The 21874-nt window shown below is 42.7% G+C and overlaps 1 long non-coding RNA gene across 1 annotated transcript; it reads right to left on the reverse strand.

Annotated features, from left to right (window-relative positions):
* Positions 1-510: 510 nt before the first annotated feature.
* LOC143841908 (uncharacterized) lies at positions 511-14813 on the reverse strand. Its single transcript, XR_013232950.1, has 4 exons — positions 14770-14813; positions 2199-2292; positions 1501-1636; positions 511-1411 (listed from the first exon to the last, which is right to left on the reverse strand). It is a non-coding gene; the product is annotated as an uncharacterized LOC143841908 (long non-coding RNA).
* Positions 14814-21874: the final 7061 nt, after the last annotated feature.

The following is a 21874-nucleotide window of genomic DNA, read 5'->3' on the forward strand; positions in this document are numbered from 1 at the left end:
TGAAATGGAAGCCTTGGAAGATATGGCATCACATCCTCGCTGAACTCTCTTCCCCACATAACCTCCCGAACCTTCTATCCCAAAGCTGGCAGACCTTGCCATGGCTGTGAGTGTCCCAGTGTTTTTGCAGTGGCAATGAGTCCACAGGTGTGGATCGTTCCCAGCCGTGTGGACACCATTTTAGATGAGGGCGAGATCCTTCCACACACACAGGCCTCTTGCCTCACCTTGTGGGTATTTGTCAGGAGGGCCAAAGCCTCAGCCTCCCCCTGCAAAAGAGGTTGGTTGGTTAGGGAAGGGGAGGCAAACAGAGCACGGGAATTCAGATGAGGTAAGCGATATGGGATATATAGTAATGCTGAAAATAATGATATGTAGCACAATAGTTTGGTTATAGTAGCTGAAGGATTAATGTAAATATTTTATATATTGTTTGTATGCCACCCCTCCCCATTCGCAGCATAAAAACAATCAGCAATAAAACATCGTTATCATCAAGCATCAATAAAACCATAACAACAGTAGCTACCCTTCAGCGACATCCTTTCCTATCTCTTTCTATCATCAGGCTTGTCATTCATTGGAGGTAACCCTGTCAGAAACTTAGAGGGGGAGAGGAGGAAAAGGTAAGAGAAAAAGAGGAAGGGGAAGGAGGAAAGGGGAGGCTTAACTGGATTTTAGGCCATCATGGCCTCAGCCATAAAGATGATGAGGTGGATGTGGGGAGAGCCTTTTCTTCCCCTGCTTGTTTGTTTAATATATTATGTAGTGTAAAGCAAATTCTGAATGATTGTAAGTATAAATCCCTTTTCTTTTCTGCACTCCCATATTTTTTCTACACCTGTATAATACTAATACTAATACTAATACTAATACTAATACTAATACTAATACTAATACTAATACTAATACTAATACTAATACTAATACTAATACTAATACTAATACTAATACTAATACTAATACTAATACTAAGTTCAGAAAATTATGTGACTAGTTTCCCCAGGGGGCAAAGTAATGATTTAACTTTCCTGAAGACACAAGCAATGCCACTGCACAAGCTCCAAGCTTGAGGCAGGAACTGGACAGAGTCAGAGACACCCCCAGTCTTTTTACAGAGTGGCAATCAAAGTATTTGTCTGCTTCTGAAGCCCAACAGCTGGCAGGGTTCAGGCAAAGTTTGTCTCTCTTCATAGGCTAAAGGCCCTCCCAGAGCCAGTGAACCATGAAAGAGATAACAACAATATTGTGCATAGAAATGCCAACAAGAGACAATGTTGGGTAACATGAAGAATCTGGTTAGATGGGGTTCCTGTCAAGTGCATATCTAGTGAGTCATTCTCTTCTCTTGCTGCTCTTTGCTTCACCACCATAGGAAATGGCAGCTTAAAGATGGCATCAGACCTGTTAGCTAAAAGAAGAGAGCAGGTGAAGAATCGCTGTGGAAGAATGGCCTGTTCAACTTCAAGAGACTGACAACATTCCATTTGAATTAATTACCTGGCCAAGGTTTAGTTTCATTAGCTACTTTTTGAATGCATGCATCTTTTTTCTCTTCCCTACCCCCAATCAGTCTCAATGAAATGGAAGCATCTCTTCCTCCTTGATGAAGAGGAAGGAACAGTTGTGCATGATTCTGGAATGATAAAAAGAGAAAACAATCACCACCAATGTACTCATGCATACAAATTATATTCTTTCACATATGAATCTAATGAAACAGGACCTAATTCCAAGATAATGATAATTCAAAAAGAGGAAAGAATGAAGTAATTTCCATACCTAAGAAAGATGACTTACAATAGCCAATCATATCTAAACATTTCCCAATCAGGTCATTCATCCAGTATGATTATTTTTACATATCCTACTACAGAACAGGAAGGCTGTAATCCTTCTTCTAAATATTAGACAGGATTATCAGCCTCTTAGTTAAAGCAAGGATTGCCTACCCCAACTTCTGTTTCCTGCTGCTGTTCCAAGTTGATAGAAAGAAAAATGGTTCCTGGGCCAATAACATGATGTCAGTTCTGGGGAAAGCCTGAAATGATGACAGTAGAGTTTCTGGTGATTCCTAGAGAGATATTACTTCTGGGGATCCTTCATACTATCTGGCAAGTAAAACTGCTATGAAGTGTTCTGTCAGGCCTTGTGTTCCTTTCTTTGCTCACTGTGAATAAAAATCAGCTGGGACTTACCGCAGCCACTCGTTGACGCCTGTGGAGGGCTGGCCTGTGGGTCAGGCGCACTGCCAGCATGCAGGGCGTCAGGGCAAGCTGGGATCCATGGCACCTATATAAGATTCCACATGTGAGCTTCCCAGGCCTCATGTCCAGGACGCCGTAGAGCGCACCTTCCCTCCCACCCACCCTATGTTAATGCAAATACAGCCTTGTTCTGTGTCTTGAGGGGTCAATTTACAGTCAATTATTCATCACAGCTGTGGATTTTCATGGGATGGAGCCTGTTGGCAGGGAGTCCCATGGGTGATCAGACTCCCTCAGGTTCGGGCCACCCTATGAGGTGGAATGTAAACGAGCATAGCTGACCCTGCTGGGTGACCAGGGCTCATTTGCCAGGTGGCCAGTGGATAGCCAAATGAGATGGGCACCCACTGGCTCCCCCACATAGGTCGCTTCCAGTAGGGCAGATTTCAGAAGGCAAGGGGATCTGCTATCCTGGCTGGGAATGGTGTGGATCCCAGGATGCCTCTGGACTCTGGGTTTTTTTGGTGCAGTCTGCTGACTGCTAGGTCAGGCTCCCTATCCCATGTTGTGCCTACTCTCCTGTGGGGAGGTAATAAAGCTGTGGCCATGGTTATAGCCAACATTGTTGTGTCGCATCTTATTCCAGCCTGAAATGCCCTCCTGCAAGTCAAAGCTATACTGTTTACTTAAGAAGACCCTCTGCATCTTCTTGAGTGATTGCAGCATCTTATATAGTCCTAAAACTTATACTCTTCCAAGCCCATTAACTTCAATGGCTTGGAGAGTGTAATTTGGCTTATGACTGCACTGTAAAGTTACTTATGTGGAACTGAACTCAATTAAAATCAGTGACACTTGTACAGAAATATGATTAGGTAGAGAGATTTAGGGATGGAGTCTGGGGAAGACAATGACCTCTATAAGGTATCAACCTCCAAAGCAGCCTTTTTCTCCAGGGGAATTGATCTCTGTAGTCTGCAGATGAGCTGTAATTCTCAAGGATCCCCAGGTCCCCCCTGGAGGCTGGCATCCCTGTGATTAGGACTGGGCCTCAGTTTAATGGCATTAAAGAGAGTTATAACCTGTCCATTGCAAATCTCCAGGCAGCAGAGTTTTAAAACCTTCTCATCCTAAATATAACAGAACTTCTATTCATGAGCCAGTGTAGAACTGCCACATAAAAACATTTCTACTGTAAGGCTTCAGATCACTGAAGTAATTTAAAGGCAGCCCCAGAGAGATCCAATGTTGCACAAGTCTATTTGCCAAGTATAAAGTGGGTGCTGGGGATAGGTGTATATTTAAAAATAGAGCATTCACCTGTGCCCTCCTGTACTTTATCTCCCAGTGGGAATCATTAATTTTCTGCAAGCAAACCCTCTGGCTCTTCAGAGGATAGCAGGACATAAGCTAAGTTAGGCGTAGACTGGAAGGGAATTTTTTTTTAAATGAATGAAGCTAGCACAGTGTTTGCCATCCCTCACTGTTTTTACCTTCTGCTGCCCACATCAGGATACCAGTTGATGGAAATGACGGGTAGCTGGGGAATGTATTAACATGCACTCAAGGACCCTGTCCAGAGGGAAGTTCTTTGGTAATAACAGTCCTTCCCTCGCCCTCTCCTCCATGTCTCTCACTCTCTCTGACCCCTACCCCACAGTCTTTCTCTCTCTTTCTACCCTCCATCACTCTCTCTTTCTCTCCCTCTGCCCCATCAATCTCTTCAATTCTGCCCCCAGTACTCTTGTTAGCTCTCTTTCTGTATTCAAATTGTCTCTTTGTCCTCACTGCCACCGCTGAGACTTCTCTCCCCAGAGTTGACCCAGGCAGGCCTGCTGACTTTCCTTTTCCTCCCTTGCTGGCTTGCCTGGAACTGCTTTGGGTGAACCAGCTGAATTTCCCTCTCCCTCCCTCATCAGCTCATTTGGAGAAGCTTTTGGTAGACCAGGGTGTAAACTGCATGGAGCTTTTATTCCAACCCCAGCTCGATTCAGTCCCTGTCCTCTACACAGAATGCGATTTCCCTTTGGATTTTGGGCGATTTAAATTTTCCTTCTGCAGCAAGAAGGATTGATCCGGAGTGACCCTACCTTTATTGTGCCATATTTCAGAGTGCTGAAAATCCTCAATATCCATTTGGGAAAGAAAGCTCCATGGTAGAGAACCTCTGATAGGCTACACCTGGTCATGTGACATGCTAGCCTTAAAGCAGAAGCCCCTAACTTCTCTCAACTTCTGTCAGTCCTGGATTTTTCCTCCCTCCTCTGCCTTTTTCGATCCTCTCCCCCCCCCCCTTCAAGAAAAGAAAGAAAGAGACTTGCCTCCCTAACCACGTGCAGAAGACTTTCCTGTTTCAATGGGGGGGGGGGGAGAGGAAGACCTGAGTTCAAAGCGATCTGAATTCAACAGGATTGACAATGGAATAAAAAAAGTAAGGAAGACTTATTTTTTTTATTCCATTGTCAATCCTGTTGAATTCAGATCGCTTTGAACTCGGGTCTTCCTCTCCCCCCTCCTCCTCATTGAAACAGGAAAGTCTTCTGCACATGGTTAGGGAGGCTCAGAAGGTGGGGGGGGGGCTGTTTCTTTCTTTTCTTGAAGCCTCTTTCTTTCTTTTCTTGAAGGGGGGGGGGGAGAGGAGCCAGGCAGGGAGCCTCTTTCTTTTCATGGAGGGGAGGGGGAGAGGATCGAAAAAGGCAGAGGAGGGAGGAAAAATCCAGGACCGACAGAAGTTGAGAGAAGTTAGGGGCTTCTCCTTTAAGGCTAGCGTGTCACATGACCAGGTGTAGCCTATCAGAGGTTCTCTACCACGGAGCTTTCTTTATTCAGGATTTTCAGCAGTCTCAGATATGGCACAATAAAGGTAGGGTCACTCCGGATCAATCCTTCTTGCTGCAGAAGGAAAATTAAAATCGCCCAGAATCCAAACTGAAATTGAATTCTGTGTAGAGGGCAGGGACTGAATCGATCTGGGGTTGGAATAAAAGCTCTGTGCAGTTTACACCTAAGTGCAGACTCTGCCCAGGTGAACTTCCTTCCACTTTCTTGTATGATCACCTGGAACAGCTTCAAGCAGGCCCACTGCTCTTGATGGCTCACCAGTCATTTCTCCAGGCAGGCCCACTGAGCTTCCAACTGCCCCCTGCAGTTTTTGAGGGCTTGCCTGGAGCTGCTCCATGAGGACCTATTGACATCCCCCCCCCCCGATTTGTTGAGCAGGCCAGCCAAGCTTCCTTTCCCTCTCTTGCTGACTCACCTGGAGCAACTCAGAATGGCCTGTCAAACTCCTCTCCTCTCACAACAATCAGCAACTCAATCTGCAGCTGCTCCATGAGGGACCATGGCTGGAACTTTCTCAAGTAAGTGCATTTAAAACACTATCAAATTTTAAAGAAGACTTTTTCAGCTTTGTCTGCAAACCTAGGGGCTTGGCCAAGTTTGCAAACAAGTTTGTTTGGGGTAAGTGTGCTGCCACACGGATTCTTGGCCCTGCCTTTCAAGTTTCCCAGCCCACCCAGAAGTGCCGTTTCTTTCTCACTCTTCTGGTGAATAGTATTATGCAGGGCAAGTGTTTCCCTCATATGTGAATAAGCTATCGGCAGATGGAGGGCATACTTGAGAATTAAATACATAACTAACTCATGTTAGTCCAAGGACCTTAGGAATTTCTAGGCAAGAGATGACCAGAAGTGATTTGGTATCCTTCTTCTGCATAGCATCCCCTTAGTACCCTCTCATCCAAATACTAAATGTGGCCTACACTGCTTAGTTTCCAAGCTCTGACAAGATCAGACTAGTCAAGGTTATTAGGAAGTACTGAAATGTCATGCAAAATGCCAATGCTTTCTTTTCTCTGTCCAAAAATTGGTATGCAGGGTCCCTTTGATTCCGTGCAAAATTCATCCCTTTCAGCTGTCACCATTTGGTTGGTTACATTAGTATCAAACAGACAAACAAAGGGCAGGTAGATCGTTATCAAAACCGGTTGATGACTATGGAGGATGGAGGGAACGGAAGGCTGTGTGCGTAAAGGAAGGGACACATGGATATGCACTGATAGGAGGAGATTGGTTCTGCGAGATGGATTTCATTAATGTTTTGTCAAAGGGGCTGAAAGTGCAATTTCATACAGAGTAACTCTAGTCAAAGTCCATTAAATAACCTCTGCATAGGATTGGACTATAAGTCTCAAGGAGATTTTCAAAGCCTCTTACATGCTACTGTGAAAATATGGTGTTTCTTTTATTTATACATGCCTCTGGAAAGAGTAGCTTAAATGAGTTTCCCAGCGGCCTCCCATTCGGCCTTGTTCCCCGATGTATTCGCACTTCAAAATCCTGATATAATTTGATCAATTTTCAGCTATCTCGGGAAAGGAAGAAATCTTTTTAAGCCTGCACTTATTTAAAATATTTGTTGTTTGAACTTTTAGAAATCAGGTTTCTAAACATCTACTAGTGCACCAGGCTATATCTAATATTCAGCACTTCTCCTCTGTACAGGTTTTGTTTTTCCATTGTCTAATTTTCCAATTGCAGCCTTGTCACTTGGGAGTAGTAAAGGTTTCTTGAGAGCCTAGGGGTTCATGTTCTAGCATTCTCCATTTTTAGCTCTTCGCTGGCTGTCAGCACTCTCTTGCCACTGATGGTACAGCTAAGTGCTGTCTGATAGGATTTTAAACTTGATTGCTTTAAATTATTCCTTACGTTTCTTCCTTACAAGTGCCTAGCTTAAAACCAGGAGTATTTTTCCTCCTCTCTTCCCAGCACTAAAAGCGTGTTTTGGGAGAGGGATTCTTTAATGCATTTGTGTGGGAAATTATTCTTGAATTTAAATGAAGACTTTGTGTTTAAAGTGACTTTTATCTTGAAATCAGAGAGGGTAGCTTGTAGTGGTGAAACAGAAGACTCTGATTCCTTTTCAAAGACATCCTTTTAACAAAATGGCCAATACACCTGGCAGACTAAGAATAGGATCTTTTTACTACGATTAATTGCTATCTTGTTTTGATACACAAAATGAAGACATATGCACAGAAAACTTAGCAACTGCCTCCCCATCCCCAAATATCTAGAATTTGTGGGAGCTAATTGCCACACACCCGAGCTCAAAATATTATACAGTGTGTCTTTCGCGGCAGAAACGCTTTAGTTAAAGTGCCTCCTTTCATCTTCCTGTCTTTTGAATCCCCCCTTTTTTGTTTCTCTTATCAGTTTACTTCACACGCACACATGGAACGCTGCTCTGAAGAAGCCAGCACAGCACACAATTTAATCTGAATGGGCCAGAGAGAAAATGAACAGATTCAACAGGGCATTGGGATAAAGTTGGAACAAAAGGAAAGGCAATGTCTTAGAATTCGTCTCCCACGGAAGTTGTTTAGCAGATGTAATTGCTATTTTGAGATGCTATTATAATCAGAGATCAATTTAAACCAGGGTTTAACTCAACAAGGACAAGACGCAGAACTTGTAGCCAGTGTTGTTGATTTCTGTGTTGTGGGCCAGAATGGGAGCTGGGGTTAAAAAGCTGGTTGCAGAGGAATTTGAATTGTGAAGGTTTGAACTGATCATTGCTTTCAGATTACTTTTGCCTTATCTTTTCTATAACAGTTACTTAATTCTGTCCCCCCCCCCATTCTTTTAATGAGCTCTCCAATTACTTCTCATGTAATGGCCATCCAAGTCATGGAAAGATTGCTCTGAACATGGCTAAGGGTAATCTTAGACAGGTCTATTCAGAATACTACTGAGGTCTGTTCAAAGAAGCTTCTTATGATTATACTGTGACAGCACACAGATACAGGAAAGTCAGAGCATCTAAATATGCTTGCAGAATCCTTAAAGGTTTTGCAGATGTACAGAAACACTTCAGAATTTATTTCAGAATCAGAATCCCACAGAGCTAGAAGAGACCACAAAAGGCTATCCAGTCCATCCCCCTACTTTCTTGAGGACTTAAAAATCATGCACACCTGTCAAGTACTCCTCCAAACTCCCTCTAAAAATTTCTAATGAAAGAGGCTCCACCACCTTCCAAGGCAGCATATGAACAGCCCTTACTATCAGAAGATGCGTTCTCATATTCTTCTTTTCTCATAATGTGAATCCATTGCTCCTCATCCTTGTCCCCAAAGCTGCAGTAAACAACATATTTGCCTTTGATGCAGCTCTCCTATCACCCCTTGTCTTCCTCTTCTCCAAGCTACACATACCAAACTTTTCCAACCTATCCTCATAAGGCATGGATTTCACACATAGGTTACAATTTTGAAAATCTGAAAATATAAAAGAATCTACAAATATAGTGATATGAAAAACCTTCATGACTGTAATTGTAGTTGTATATTTGAACTGCAGAAAGTTTTAGGGTGAAGTCCTTCTCTTCAGATCTTTAGATGGCATGGATTTGATGTAGCCTTGTGTGTTACAAGCTATAGTAGTATATAATTCATTGTGTTAAAAATATACTTATTAAGGGAGTAGGTGGAAGTTTTAAAAAATGAGACATCATCTTGATTGCACAAGACTTCTCTAGGTGGGAGTAAAACTGGGACAACGTGACATTGAAATCCTCTTTTTACTTCATAAAGTGCTTTTAGAACTTAATATGAGAGATATAAGGCAGTGTTTTGGTTTCTTTACAGAACTGTAGCACCGCTTCTTAAGTTTTATACTGTGGAGTACGGAGTACGGAGACAAAGACAAACGTGGATGCCACTGATTTAGTACCACAGATTGGGGCTGCTCAAGGGATACTAGGCCAGATGTATGGGACCTGGCACAGCCAGATAACAGGGCTGTGTGGTTGAGGTCTTGGTTTCTCTGCCTGGATAGATCAAGAATGTAAAATTCCTAAAAGTGAGGAATTTTCTTAGCCCTATCTGAATGCTTTGACTTACTAGTCATTGTTGTAGCCCAACTATTACCCTATGTTCAGCCAGTAGAACGTGGTTGGTATATTCAGTTCACCACCATATAGAATTTGTTTAGAGCACAATTCAGCCAAAGTCCCACCAAGCCCATGTGCAGCGGCATCTCAAGGGTGGGTTGGGGGTGCATTCTACATTGCACTGGTTCTGCTGGGCTTTCAATCCCCCCTTCAGTTACGATTGCAGAGATTCTCTGGTTTGGCTTTAGTCCTCTGGAAACAATGGAGGATGGGGCAACTTCTTTAGAGGGTAGTGTGTTTCTTAACATCCAATTTGATTAAGTTTGTGATCACTGTTTTGTGATGCTTTGTCTACTTTTAGTAAAAGTTAGTACAAAGGCAGACACCTAGCTCTCAAAAATGTCTTGAAGTTTGGGATGGTCACTTTTTATAGATATTTATAGATGTCTTGTAGATGTTTGGGTGGTCAGCTTTTGGACATCAAAATGGAGAACAAAGCTTTCTCAAGTGCCTGCTCAGAACACAAGTGGCTGGATTATTTATCTACTAGCTTCAAAGCCCATTCCTAAGAATGGGCTCGCAACCAAATCAAGTGGGGCGGGCAGGGGCTGGGCAGTTCGTTAGCAGGGTCAAGACAGCTCCTTAGCAGGCAGTCAGCAGGCCTGGAGGCCCTTGTGAGCAGGCCCAGCCTAGCAGCCAAGAGGCCCTCATTAGCAAACTCTCCACCATGAGCCTTTGCTCAGGGCCTCTCCCCTTACCTGCTACTGGATCCAGGCACTGAGGCATCTGAGAGCAAAGAGGATAGAGTCCAGGGATGGTGGGCGGGAACTACAGGGGCAGGGCCAATCAGGACAAAGCTGGCTGCACCCTGATTGGCCCTATTCCAATTTGGACAGCCGGACACATCCCACCCCCTAGGCTGTTTCAGAAATATATAGAGGAACAACAATGGATAAGGATTTATTTTGTCATTGAGTCCCAGCTGACTTATGACAACCTTGTAGATTTTTCAAGGAAAGAGATTTTTGGAGGTGGTTTACTGCTGCCTGCTTAGCTTTTGAGAACTGATGAGATCAGGCTGTTCTGTGCTTATATAGGGTCGATTATGCACAGCAGTAAACCTCAGAAAAGTCTGCAAGAAAGACGTTTGCTTTTTTGATTCTGCATGTAGCAGTAGTTTTGCTATGGAAAACTGATTGGAGTATTTTTGATTATGCATGGCATTCATCCCTCATGGCATTTTCTGTGTCATTTCCTCACAGTATTGTCAACTTCCTTTGCTATGATTTTTTCCTTTAAACTGCTTCTCCTCCCCTGAGTTTTCTTACAGCAATGGCTGAATGGAAACAATTACCATGAGGATCTGCCAGCAGCGTGTGTCTGTCAGGTGCCATTGCTGCTGACCACAGCCTACTGATGAACTCCTAGTTCAATGGATGAACTACCTTCCCACTTGAGGAAAGCTCTCTCAAATGCATAATCCTTTACTTCAATCTACTGTGGTATGCAAAAAAAAAAAAAAAGCCACACACATTTTAAAAAGGTGCAATTTACCAGCATTATAGATCTGACGTCAATTAAAAACCATGAGTGTATAACCACCCCGGGTCAGGGCTAGCCTGAGAGTAATGTGATTGGCCTAAGGTCACCCAGCATGCTTCCATAGCATGAGTGGGGATTCAAACCTGGATTTCCCAAATCCTAGTCTGACATTTTTAGCCACTATACCACACTGGGTTTTGTAATGGAATAGCATGTTGGAATTTGATTTTTTTTTTTTTTTACTGTCTGAAAAGCCCCTGACCCTGGTTGAAGACAAACATATATCTCTCAGGCCAAGGATCACCAGCTTGTTTGTTTTGGTGGAATGAACCGCTTTTGATGACCTGCACCCCTATTTTAAAAGTATCAAATTATATTGCCCAATTAAATTTCATAAAGGTAAAGGTAAAGGTATCCCCTGTGCAAGCACCGAGTCATGTCTGACCCTTGGGGTGACACCCTCCAGCGTTTTCATGGCAGACTCAATACGGGGTGGTTTGCCAGTGCCTTCCCCAGTCATTACCGTTTACCCCCCAGCAATCTGGGTACTCATTTTACCGACCTCGGAAGGATGGAAGGCTGAGTCAACCTTGAGCCGGCTGCTGGGATTGAACTCCCAGCCTCATGGGCAAAGCTTTCAGACGGCTGCCTTACCACTCTGCGCCACAAGAGGCTCTATAAATTTCATACAATCATATAAAAAAAGAAAATATAAAAATGAAAAGCATTTTACACAATCTCCAACACCTCAATCATGATTCAGAGACAATCCATAGCAATGGATATAAGCCCTTACTTTCCAACCCAGATACCATGATTAAATTGTTCCACAGTGCATGTACAGCTCCCCTTTATTGTAATGGGATTTGCACAGGAGAGGTTTACAGGAAGCTCTACTGGCATTCATTCTAACTTATGTCCAGACATTTTTAAATATGTTCAGATATATGCCCTGTTTCATCCATGAGACACTTTGTTTTACTTCACTTCCTGAAAAGAAAAGTTCCAGCAGTGTTCATGGTGAGTGAACTTCCATCATTTGTCCAAGTTTTCTTAATATGGGGACCATTGAATTGGTATGTCAAGATGAAAACAGTAAGAAGAAGAACTGGTTCTTATATGCCATTTTTCTCTACCTGAAGGAGTCTCAAAGCGGCTTACAGTCGCCTTCCCATTCCTCTCCCCACAACAGACATCCTATGAGGTGGGTGAAGCTGAGAGAGCCCTGATATCACTGCCCGGTCAGAACAGCTTTATCAGTGCTGTGTTGAGCCCAAGGTCACCCAGCTGGCTGCATGTGGGGGAGTGAAGAATCGAACCCGACATGCCAGAAGTCCGCACTCCTAACCACTACACCAAACTGGCTCAAACAAACAAACTCCTCACAGGTAACTTATTAAAAAGCTTCCCCCCTATTTATAATAGGCTTCTTTATTTTTGTATTAGCGTTAGTTTTTATCTTCTAAAAGAAAAATCTGTTACATGCTTGGAAAATAAACTGGAAATTACAGCTTCAACCCCGAACCCATTTATCTGTTCATAAATCCTATTGAAGTCAGTGTGATTTACAAGCATGGAAGCTGGTTCAGGATTGTAACATAAATCCCATCATTAAAGTATGAAATATTGATCACACATTCTGACAGAGTGGGAACACAAAGAAAGCTACTTTCGCTTTGCCTTGCTTCTATTCTGGTTCATTCTTGTTTCAAAAATAAACCATATGTCCTTCCCTAGGGGAACAAAGACCACCCAAGGTTTTTCAAATGTTTGAGAGATTATTAAAAGATCATTATATTAATACTATTTTTAAAGTACTTTTATGGTGCAGTGTGTGTGTCTGTGTGGGGGGAACAAAAGTGCATAGGGAAGCTCCTGGCCACTACACCATCAAATCCCATATCAACTTCTTTGACCGTTTATGCACTGGGAACTTCACTGCCCCAGCTCTTGTGCAGGAGCACAAATCGGGGGCGTATGAGGTGCACCGGGCCAAATGCTCCCCTGTGTGGGTGCAGGAAGAGGTGGGGCAACCTGCCAGGACTAAAACTCCAGCCTGCAGCCCTGCATGAAACCTCCAGTGCGTAAACAGTCCTAGACAGACATTGGAGTGGAGCCACAATGGCTGAGCTGTGGCCAAGTGCCATGAGCCTTCCTGTGCACCTGCCATGCTGTGCCATGCTGGCACAGGAAGGGGCATTTCTAGAAGTATGGTATAGGTTGCAAAGCTACTAAAGTTGCCCCAGTGGGGAAGTTTGTGCCATCACCACCAAGATATCTTGGTGGGAACATTTGCCTGATCACTGAGAAATGTGCTACTGGGCCATCAGATGGCTGCAACTGCCTCAGTGGTCCTCAAGGTTTGACAGCCTGTTTTGTGCTGAGATTAAAAAATGAAGTGCCCATATATACTGGAGCATAAGCTGACCCAAATTTTAGCCAAGGCATCTAATTTTACCACAGTATCAACAATAACAGGTAAGTGGGGGACCCTCACTCGAGTATAAGCCTAGGGGGGCTTTTTCAGCATTAAAAAGTGCTGAAAGGGTATGCTTATACTTGAGTATATACAGTAAATTTTCACTGTCTTGACTTTTTGACAACACATGTTAATCAACTGTTTACCATAGAGAGGTTGCCAACATTGCTGCAATTGAGGACATCAGGCAGGCTTACCATAATAAATGGAGAGTGACTGTGGTGAGCTAAATGTGGGATGACTTTGCTAGTTTGGCAAACATCATGAGCTCCTTTGCATACTAGGTGGTGGCTGTTTTGCTACTAGTCCTACTGTCTGGCTGATCTCTGTGCGTGATGAAAAGACAGACATGGCTTCCTGGCAAACCAGGTCATCCAGGATCTGGGAGGGTGTGTGGCATGAAGACCTGGGGGAGGGCATGGGGATTTGTTTCTTTCACAGTTCCCCAACCTTTTTAGAAAATAGGAAGAAAATTCTCAGTAACAAAGTGGCCATGGGGACAATACAACTCCCATGCTCCTTTGTTAAACTTTGCATGTGGGACACAGTGTACATGCATGAAAGCTAATTGTGCATGCATGTGTGCTATTGTGATAGATGTGCTACTGCCCAGTGAACACAGATGAATGCCTTAATGCTTGCTCAATTGAACCTTCAATTCATCTGGGTGATAATTGTAGCTGTAGATTAAGATGTGAACCTGCAGGAGTTTGTGCATCTCTGCTTTATGCATCTACTCGGCTTTATGCATCTACTCTAGTGTAAGCCCACTAAAATTATTGGGGTAGACTGAAGTAATTGCATAAGACTGCATTGTTAATAACTTTCTTCTTACAGCAGCGTGGAGCAAACTGTCACCCATCACAGTAGCCTAAGAAAACACACTCCTGCTTTTTCTGTATATCACAATGCTAATACTGATTGAACATATTTTCAACATATGGATATGAAGAATACAGCAAAAGGAACCCCTGCTGAAATCCCTCAGCTAGCTTTGATGTTTGACAAGTGCCAGATCTCTGCAGAATAAGGTTATGCTCATTCATGAATTAATTAAGAGGATGGATGCCGGCTTGTTGGGCCAAAATCTGTCCGGATAATTATGGAGAACTTATTTTAGTGTAATTAATTGCACATTTATCAACCCTGGCTGGGGAGATGTGTGTGATCTTGAGCCTGCAAGTTTTCATTGTTCACGAGGAGTCCTCCCCCCCCCCCTCCAGATATGCATGGAACATCATCATAGCTTCCATAGGACTATCCTAGGTTGTATTGTCTCCCAGAATCTGAAGATGTGTATATGCCAGATTAATCTTTGTGTATGGAGCCACAGAGATGCTGCATGTATTGGAGTGAACATATTTGGCAGCTGAATGTACTGTTTTGGACTCTTGTGACCAGAGGTGAGCTGATCCCAGATCTACTGGACTCCATACCAAAGAACTCAAACAGCTGCTGAACAAGTTTTTAGCTGTTCTGCTGTTGCTAGCTTTGATATCAGAAGTTGCCTCCCAGTCTTGCATGGAAGCAGTGAAGTTTTTTTGTGGGGAGGATCAGAAGTTGACTCAGCTAATTTTTCCTCTATCTGGAATTTCTCTGAAGTCAATAAAGTCTCTGGGGTGAAATATCAGAAACTGACTCCCAACTGACCTGAGGGTAGGGTTCTAGTTCCAACCATTCTTCACTCAATACAAGGCTGGGGCACATCATGTTTGGGCTGTACAAAAGGGTCATAAAGAGTCAAATAAGACATCAACAAATCTACTGCCTGATCATGACTAATCAGCATTTGAACCAAGTTAGTAAGTATCCCCTGTTAAGCAGAAATCTGGGGGGTTGGGAGATGGGTTAGAAGCACAATTGGTATCTACTTAAGTGTAGCTTAAGAATTTCTGAGCCCAGAGACATCTTATGGAGGCTAAATGGATTCTCTTGTGGCAGGTGCAAATGCTGGTCTAGCCAGGCCTTGGACACAGAGCTGGGAGGCATAAAACAAATAGGGAAACATCTAGACCCAGAGTAGTGTTGGCCAAAAGCTCTGACCTAGTCATACATCAAGCCCATTTGCAGGGCAATGTGGTGGCAATGATGGCCATTGCATGACCTGCTTCTCATCTAGCAAGAGCTGTTTAGAAGATTGTTTAGATCTTTCCTCTGCTTCAGAAGCTATTTCTACTTCCCTGCTCTGAGTCTTTTTCAGATTCTTTGCTGGTAATGTTCCTCACATATAGTCAGACTTTGAGGACCGTTAAAAGCCAAATCCTTTGCCTGATGTGTCTTGAAATATAATTTCATATTTACCTACCTGACAGATGTGAACAAGGCCCTTGCGCTGTGAAGGTCACTTAATGCAAAATAGATCTTTAACTTCCTTGGCTGGTTAAATATGGTCAGCCCTAGGGTATGTATTTGACTGTATCTCAGACAAAAACAACAAACCACCCTGAAAAACACATTACTGGTATTTGAGGGTATTTTAAAGTCAAATACAGATCCGAATAGGAGATTGAGACCTGCATGCCAAACAGCAACCAGCAGAACCCACAGGAGCACCATAAATCATGATGCAAATTTGCTGTGACACATTCTTCTTTGCAGGGGTGGGAGGGGGGAAAGGGAGAGCCTGTGATGAAGGGCAGCCACAGCCACAGCCACAGCCTGTGATCAAGGCCAAGGCTCCTCCACTGAGGCAGCGATAGTTGGTGTGTACTGCTCCTGCTGAGAGAGGAGGATGGGAGGAGGACAAAAACCCCTTCCTCTCAATTTCTGGGGAAATGGTGTATAAGGTTTCTCTGGGTTTGCCTTGGCTTTGGGAAAATACAAAATATTACAGGGCTTCTGTGTATTGGATATTAATGGACTCCACAAATATTACTAAATCCAAATGTCATACCAGTATTGGGATCCGGAAATACTGTGAAATGCCAATATAACCAACTCCAGGGAAAATATTTTTCTCGCACACCTTTAGTTGGCATATGTTGAGTTCCTTTGGCTGGAATTATTGCTACTTCTTCAACTGAGAGCAAATTTTCAAAGTTTCAAAGGAGTCAGTAATACTGTCATTAATAACTGACCTTTATTAAGGAAGGCAGGGCAAATTCTAGACCAATCTTTCACTTCCTTATTTAAGGCAAAGTTCTGTGTGACTGATTGGTTCCAGTTAGATCTGACCCCTTACAGGCAGGCTTCCATTCTGGTTTTGGAATGACAATGGCTTTAGTTGCAGAAAGGCAATTGTTAGATGAAGGCCTATCCAGGAACTGAAATTCTGTTCTAATACATTATGTTCTTTAATATTTGCCCTGTTTATAAATGAAAGTTTCAATTCTCCATGCATTAAGCAGATGTATTCCAAAACGCTTTCCCCAGGGTCACATTTGTGGTAATTCTGAGCATGTCCAAAAGAATCCAGAGGTATTCAGGCACAAAAGATGAAGCTTCTGTCAATGCCACATCCAGCTTGAAGCAGCCCCGCTGATACCACCCTTCTTTGCTAGTGTGAGGTTGGAAAAATGGTGGTTACTGAAGGCAAAGAGCAATATGACAGCAGGGCCTATTGGAATGCCTATAAGCTAGAACCAGACTCCTGGAGAGTTTAGGCATAGCTTGTAATGGCTTGCTGTTTTGTGAACTGAGGAAATTCATTTCCTAAGTTATGCAATTCTGATTTTTTTATACTGTCACTACTGCATAATTATCATTTTATAAAGGAACAACTATAAACTAAAAGTGAAGACAGGAACAGAACGCCTTGTCTTAAGCTGCCTAGGATATAGAAAATAACAGCAGTGGTAACAGGCACAAACTTTTAAAGTTCACAGGCATTAAACTTTTCTAGAAGAAAAATGCTAATTTAATTGAGAATTGGGATGATTGCACAGTGAACTGGAACTTTTAGCTTATGAACCAAGCAGCACTCCAAATGTATCTCAGTGTTTTAAGACTCATACATCCTTTTTCTAATGAAACTCTCCAGATGCTAATGCAGTCCCAAAGGAAATGCATACCTCTCAAGAGTATTAAGTCTCCAGCCATATTTTACTTGTTAGCCCTTAAGGGTTTTTTGGGTTCATTGGATGACTTCTCAATTACCATGTCAGCAAGAAGGAGGATCACAAAAATATTATCCCATCAAGTCTGAAACAGTCACTTTCCTCTGTCCATATCTTTGGATAATTTTGAGACAAATTAATTAATGTTTCTTGCTTCGCCATTGTCTGTCTTTGTTGGTCTCAAGTGCAATGGAGAAATAATTGTCCTGCCAAGGCCCGAATGCTAGTGGAGATGAAAAAGAGTTGTTCCCTTCCTTTTCTTATCATTGTCCTTGTTCAAGAGAGGAGGGGGATCTATTTGCATGTGAGAGGGCTTAGCTCACTGGTACTTTCCCATCCAATTATATAAGGTAGCAAGACACCATGTGGGTTATGCTCTTTATTTTTGTACTTGCAGCTTGAAGCATGGATATGGCTATGTAGGTTTGGGTGTATGTATGTATGTATGTATGTATGTATGTATGTATGTATGTATGTATGTATTGTTTCGCACACCCCTCCCCCTGGCCAGCTAACTGTATACAGTCCTGCCAGGAGTTTCTGATCGATGCGTGGAAGGAGCAGCCAGGTGCCTGGGTGAGAGTCTTTGACTACAGTTGGAGATCTTTAAAAGGAAAAAAAATCTTTATGGAAACACTTTCTCAGGTCATGAGAGCACAAAACACTGGGAAATTATATCAAAACACTACAGGGTATTGCAGACTTTAAAAAGTAGATAAAATCATATTAAGCTAACTAGTTTTTCCCGAACCTGGTGATAGCTTGGCATTCCCTTCCCTAGAATGGAAGGAAGTCCACAGGAATTTTTAATTAGAACCTGGTCAAGACTGCCTTCATCTCATTTGTTCCCTGGATCCTCACTTGCACATTTTTGGCAGGGTAGCCAGAACTTTTAACTCTTCCCCTCCCAGCTGGGAAGTACCATGTACACCTTTTCTCCAATCAAATTTTCTGAACATTTTGTTCCATTGACTATGTCAAAAGAACCATCTATCTTTCCCTTTCCTGGCAGTGGGCCAAACGGTTGTCTCTATCTTACCTATTTGACTCCACAAAAGAAACTCATCTGCTATCAGTCAGTAATCAGAGACATTTATGGTTTGGTGCACAGAGAAAGCACGTTTCCTCTGACATCAGGGCCACCTTGAGTATTAGTTAAGGGATCCAGCATCTCTCTGTCACAACAATCACAAGATAAAAGTGTTATATAAAAGTCACTCATCAGTTTCAGCAGATGAAAGCTGCTTTCCATTGTCTGAATCTGTTTCCCAGAGGTCAAATCAAAATAGAAAGCATGTCTTCAAAATCTAGTTTTCTGCAATGAGTTCTTATGATTAAGTTACCTTGAACATATCATCATGAGATGACATTATTCATCAAAACACACAGTATTTGAGAGTCCTCACATAGATCTTAGTTGTGGGTTTTTCGTATCCATCAAAATCTAATAATAATTGTGGAGAGTATACATGATGCAATTCTCAATGAAGCGAGCTATTTTTAAAAGACATAATTTCTTGTATAATGGTACAGTGTTGTAATTTATAAATTGGATTTGGCTTGGAAATCTATATGTACAGTAATGGAGTTAGTCCTTGGTGTATTATACATGGCAGGAAACCTTTACAAAAAGTCTGCCCAAAAGGACATTGTTCTTTTTAGTTCTGCACGTGACCATTTTCACTGTGCAAAACCCACTAGTGTATTCTTGATTCTGTATGGCACCCCTCCCCCATAGCATTAACTGCATTTTTTTCAGCATGGTATCTAAAACTAGCTTTGCAACCACTTTTCTGGTGCTGAGAATGGCCCTTTATTCATGCATAAATATTAGCATGTTTTTAAATCTCCTCCCCTGAGCCCCTGTGGCAGCCCCTTTTCTGCTTGCAGTCCCTTGTCCACCAATGGGAGCTTGAGGCACCTGCTGATGATTGTCTGCCTCCTCAGTGTCAGCAATCATGTGAACATGCAATTTGGTTCATTCTCCCTGGCAACTGAACCAGCTTGTATTGCCATGTAAACGAGGAGGATTATTTCTCTGGTATGTATGGCATTTCCTGCTACAGCTGAGACTACAAAGCTGTAGCTTCTCTGTAGAACTGTAGCACACAAGTAATTACTACCTCTGATCAGTGACCATATGGGGAGGGCATTGCTATCTGAAATGCCAGTTCTGTCTTGCTGCTTCAGGTTATGGGCGGAGGCTCCTGTTTTGGGCTAGCCAGTTATTTAAAAAAAAACTTCTCAGGGGAGGGCATGGTATGGTGAAGGCTTTAAGTTTGCATGGGAACCTGTGGTCTGCTGTGGTCCATCCTGCCCACTCTCTACAAGGAACAGTATACCTCAGAGTGGGAAAGGTGGTAGTTTGGCCATTCAAAAGCCTTTGTGTCCTCATGGTAATTTCTTGTTGAAGTGTCCATGAACTATAATTCCTATGAGGCCCTGCCGGCAGCATATACCAGAGTGGTGGGCAGATAACATTGCATCACAACAGAGGAAGTCCCCTGTTTCAAAGGCATAATCAGTGCAAAAGAAACCAATGCAGTATCAGAGCTCATGCATAAACAGGAATGTTTTAAAAATGTTATTTTTAAAGAACGATTTAAAAGGGTCGGCAAACTTACTGCAGTGAAAACCAGTACATGCATAATAGCCCCTTGTCTTGCCATCACTCTCTAAAACACTTCACTGCAAGAATGCAAAGTCCTTGTTTTGTAAGTAAATGAACCATAGCTAGTCTGTAAACAAGGGAATCACAAAGCTGCTAACAGTTTATGACATGTTCCTTCCCAAAATAGCAAACTCAGCCCACGTCTGCAAAGGACAGGATGATGAAACTGTCCTCTCTTTTAAGTTTTAAAAAACATGCAAAAAACTGACAAAAATAAGCAAGGGAACATAGAAGTGAGACAAAAGATACACTTTATGAGAACTGGCAAACTACAAGAAATATATTTTTAAATAACATTTGTGGCTTTGATTGTCATGTGTATTCAGTTTGCAAGTTGTACAGCAAAGACTTACAACATTTCCACAAATGCGGCCACATTTTCCACAGATTTACAAGTTAGACAGCTGAAGAAAGGTGAGTAGGACGCACCTTTGGTTCCAGGTTTCTGGAACCTTTGGTTCCACAGCAGCCAAGCAACCAAGTTTTTCTGTCCCATGCAATATTACAAAGTCCAAATGCAGACAGGTGTTGCAGCATATTAAAATGTCATACTGAGCCAGTTCACAGTCTGCTCCCTTCCCTGCTTTTCAATGGAAGGGGTAATATAGTTTACCTGACAAGAATGAAAATGATCCTGTCCTGAAATGGCAAAATTTTGAAGAATTTTTAGTACGTGGTAATCTTGACAGCCCCCTTCAAGGATCGCTGCCTTGTTGTGGCAAGGGGGCTTGCGTAGTTCAGTGAAGCTATGAGCTATACCGTGCAGGGCCACCCAAGACGGACAGGTCATAGCTGAGAGCTCTGACAAAAGGTGATCCACTGGAGAAGGAAATGGCAAACCACTCCAGTATCTTTGCCATGAAAACTCTATGGACAGTTCCAATAGGCATAACGATATGACGCTGGAAGATGAGCCCCTCAGGTCGGAAGGTGTCCAATATGCTACTGGGGATGAGCAGACGGCTAGTACGAGTAGCGCCAGAATGAATGAAGCGGCTGGGCCAAAGCCGAAAGGACGCTCAGTTGTGGAAGTAACTGGTGGCGAAAAGACAGTCCGATGCTGTAAAGATTTTTATTCCATAGGAACCTGGAACGTCAGATCCATGAATCAAGGTAAGCTGGACGTCGTCAAACAAGAAATGACAAGACTGAACATCGACATTTTAGGAATCAGTGAACTAAAATGGACAGGAATGGGTGAATTTAATTCAGATGACCATCAGGTATACTACTGTGGACAAGAATCTCGCAGAAGAAATGGAGTAGCCTTCATAATCAATAAGAGAGTAGGAAAAGCAGTCTTGGGATACAATCCCCAAAATGACAGAATGATCTCAGTTCGAATCCAAGGCAAACCATTCAACATCACAGTGATCCAGGTCTATGCCCCAACCACTGCTGCTGAAGAGGATGAAGTTGATCAGTTCTATGAAGCCCTACAACACCTTCTAGAAGCAACGCCAAAAAATGATGTGCTTATCATCATGGGGGATTGGAATGCTAAAGTAGGAAGCCAAAAGATAACCGGGATAACAGGCAAGTTTGGCCTTGGAGTACAAAATGAAGCAGGGCACAGGCTGGTAGAATTTTGTCAAGAGAATACAATGGTCATAGCAAACACTCTTTTCCAACAACCCAAGAGACGACTCTACACATGGACATCACCAGACGGTCAACACAGAAATCAGATTGACTATGTGCTCTGCAGCCGAAGATGGAAAAGTTCTATCCAGTCAATAAAAACAAGACCAGGAGCTGATTGTGGTTCAGATCATGAGCTTCTTGTTGCAAAATTTAGGCTTAAATTGAAGAAAGTAGGGAAAAGCACTAGGCCACTCAGGTATGAACTAAATAATATCCCCGACGAATACACAGTAGAGGTGACAAATAGGTTTAAGGAATTAGATCTGATAGACAGAGTGCCTGAAGAACTATGGACGGAGGTTCGCAACATTGTACAAGAGGTAGCAACTAAAACCATCCCAAAGAAAAAGAAATGCAAGAAATCAAAATGGCTGTCTGAGGAAGC

The sequence above is a fragment of the Paroedura picta genome, chromosome 1 (assembly GCF_049243985.1).
Source record: "Paroedura picta isolate Pp20150507F chromosome 1, Ppicta_v3.0, whole genome shotgun sequence".
In the NCBI taxonomy this organism is placed as follows: Eukaryota; Metazoa; Chordata; class Lepidosauria; order Squamata; family Gekkonidae; genus Paroedura; species Paroedura picta.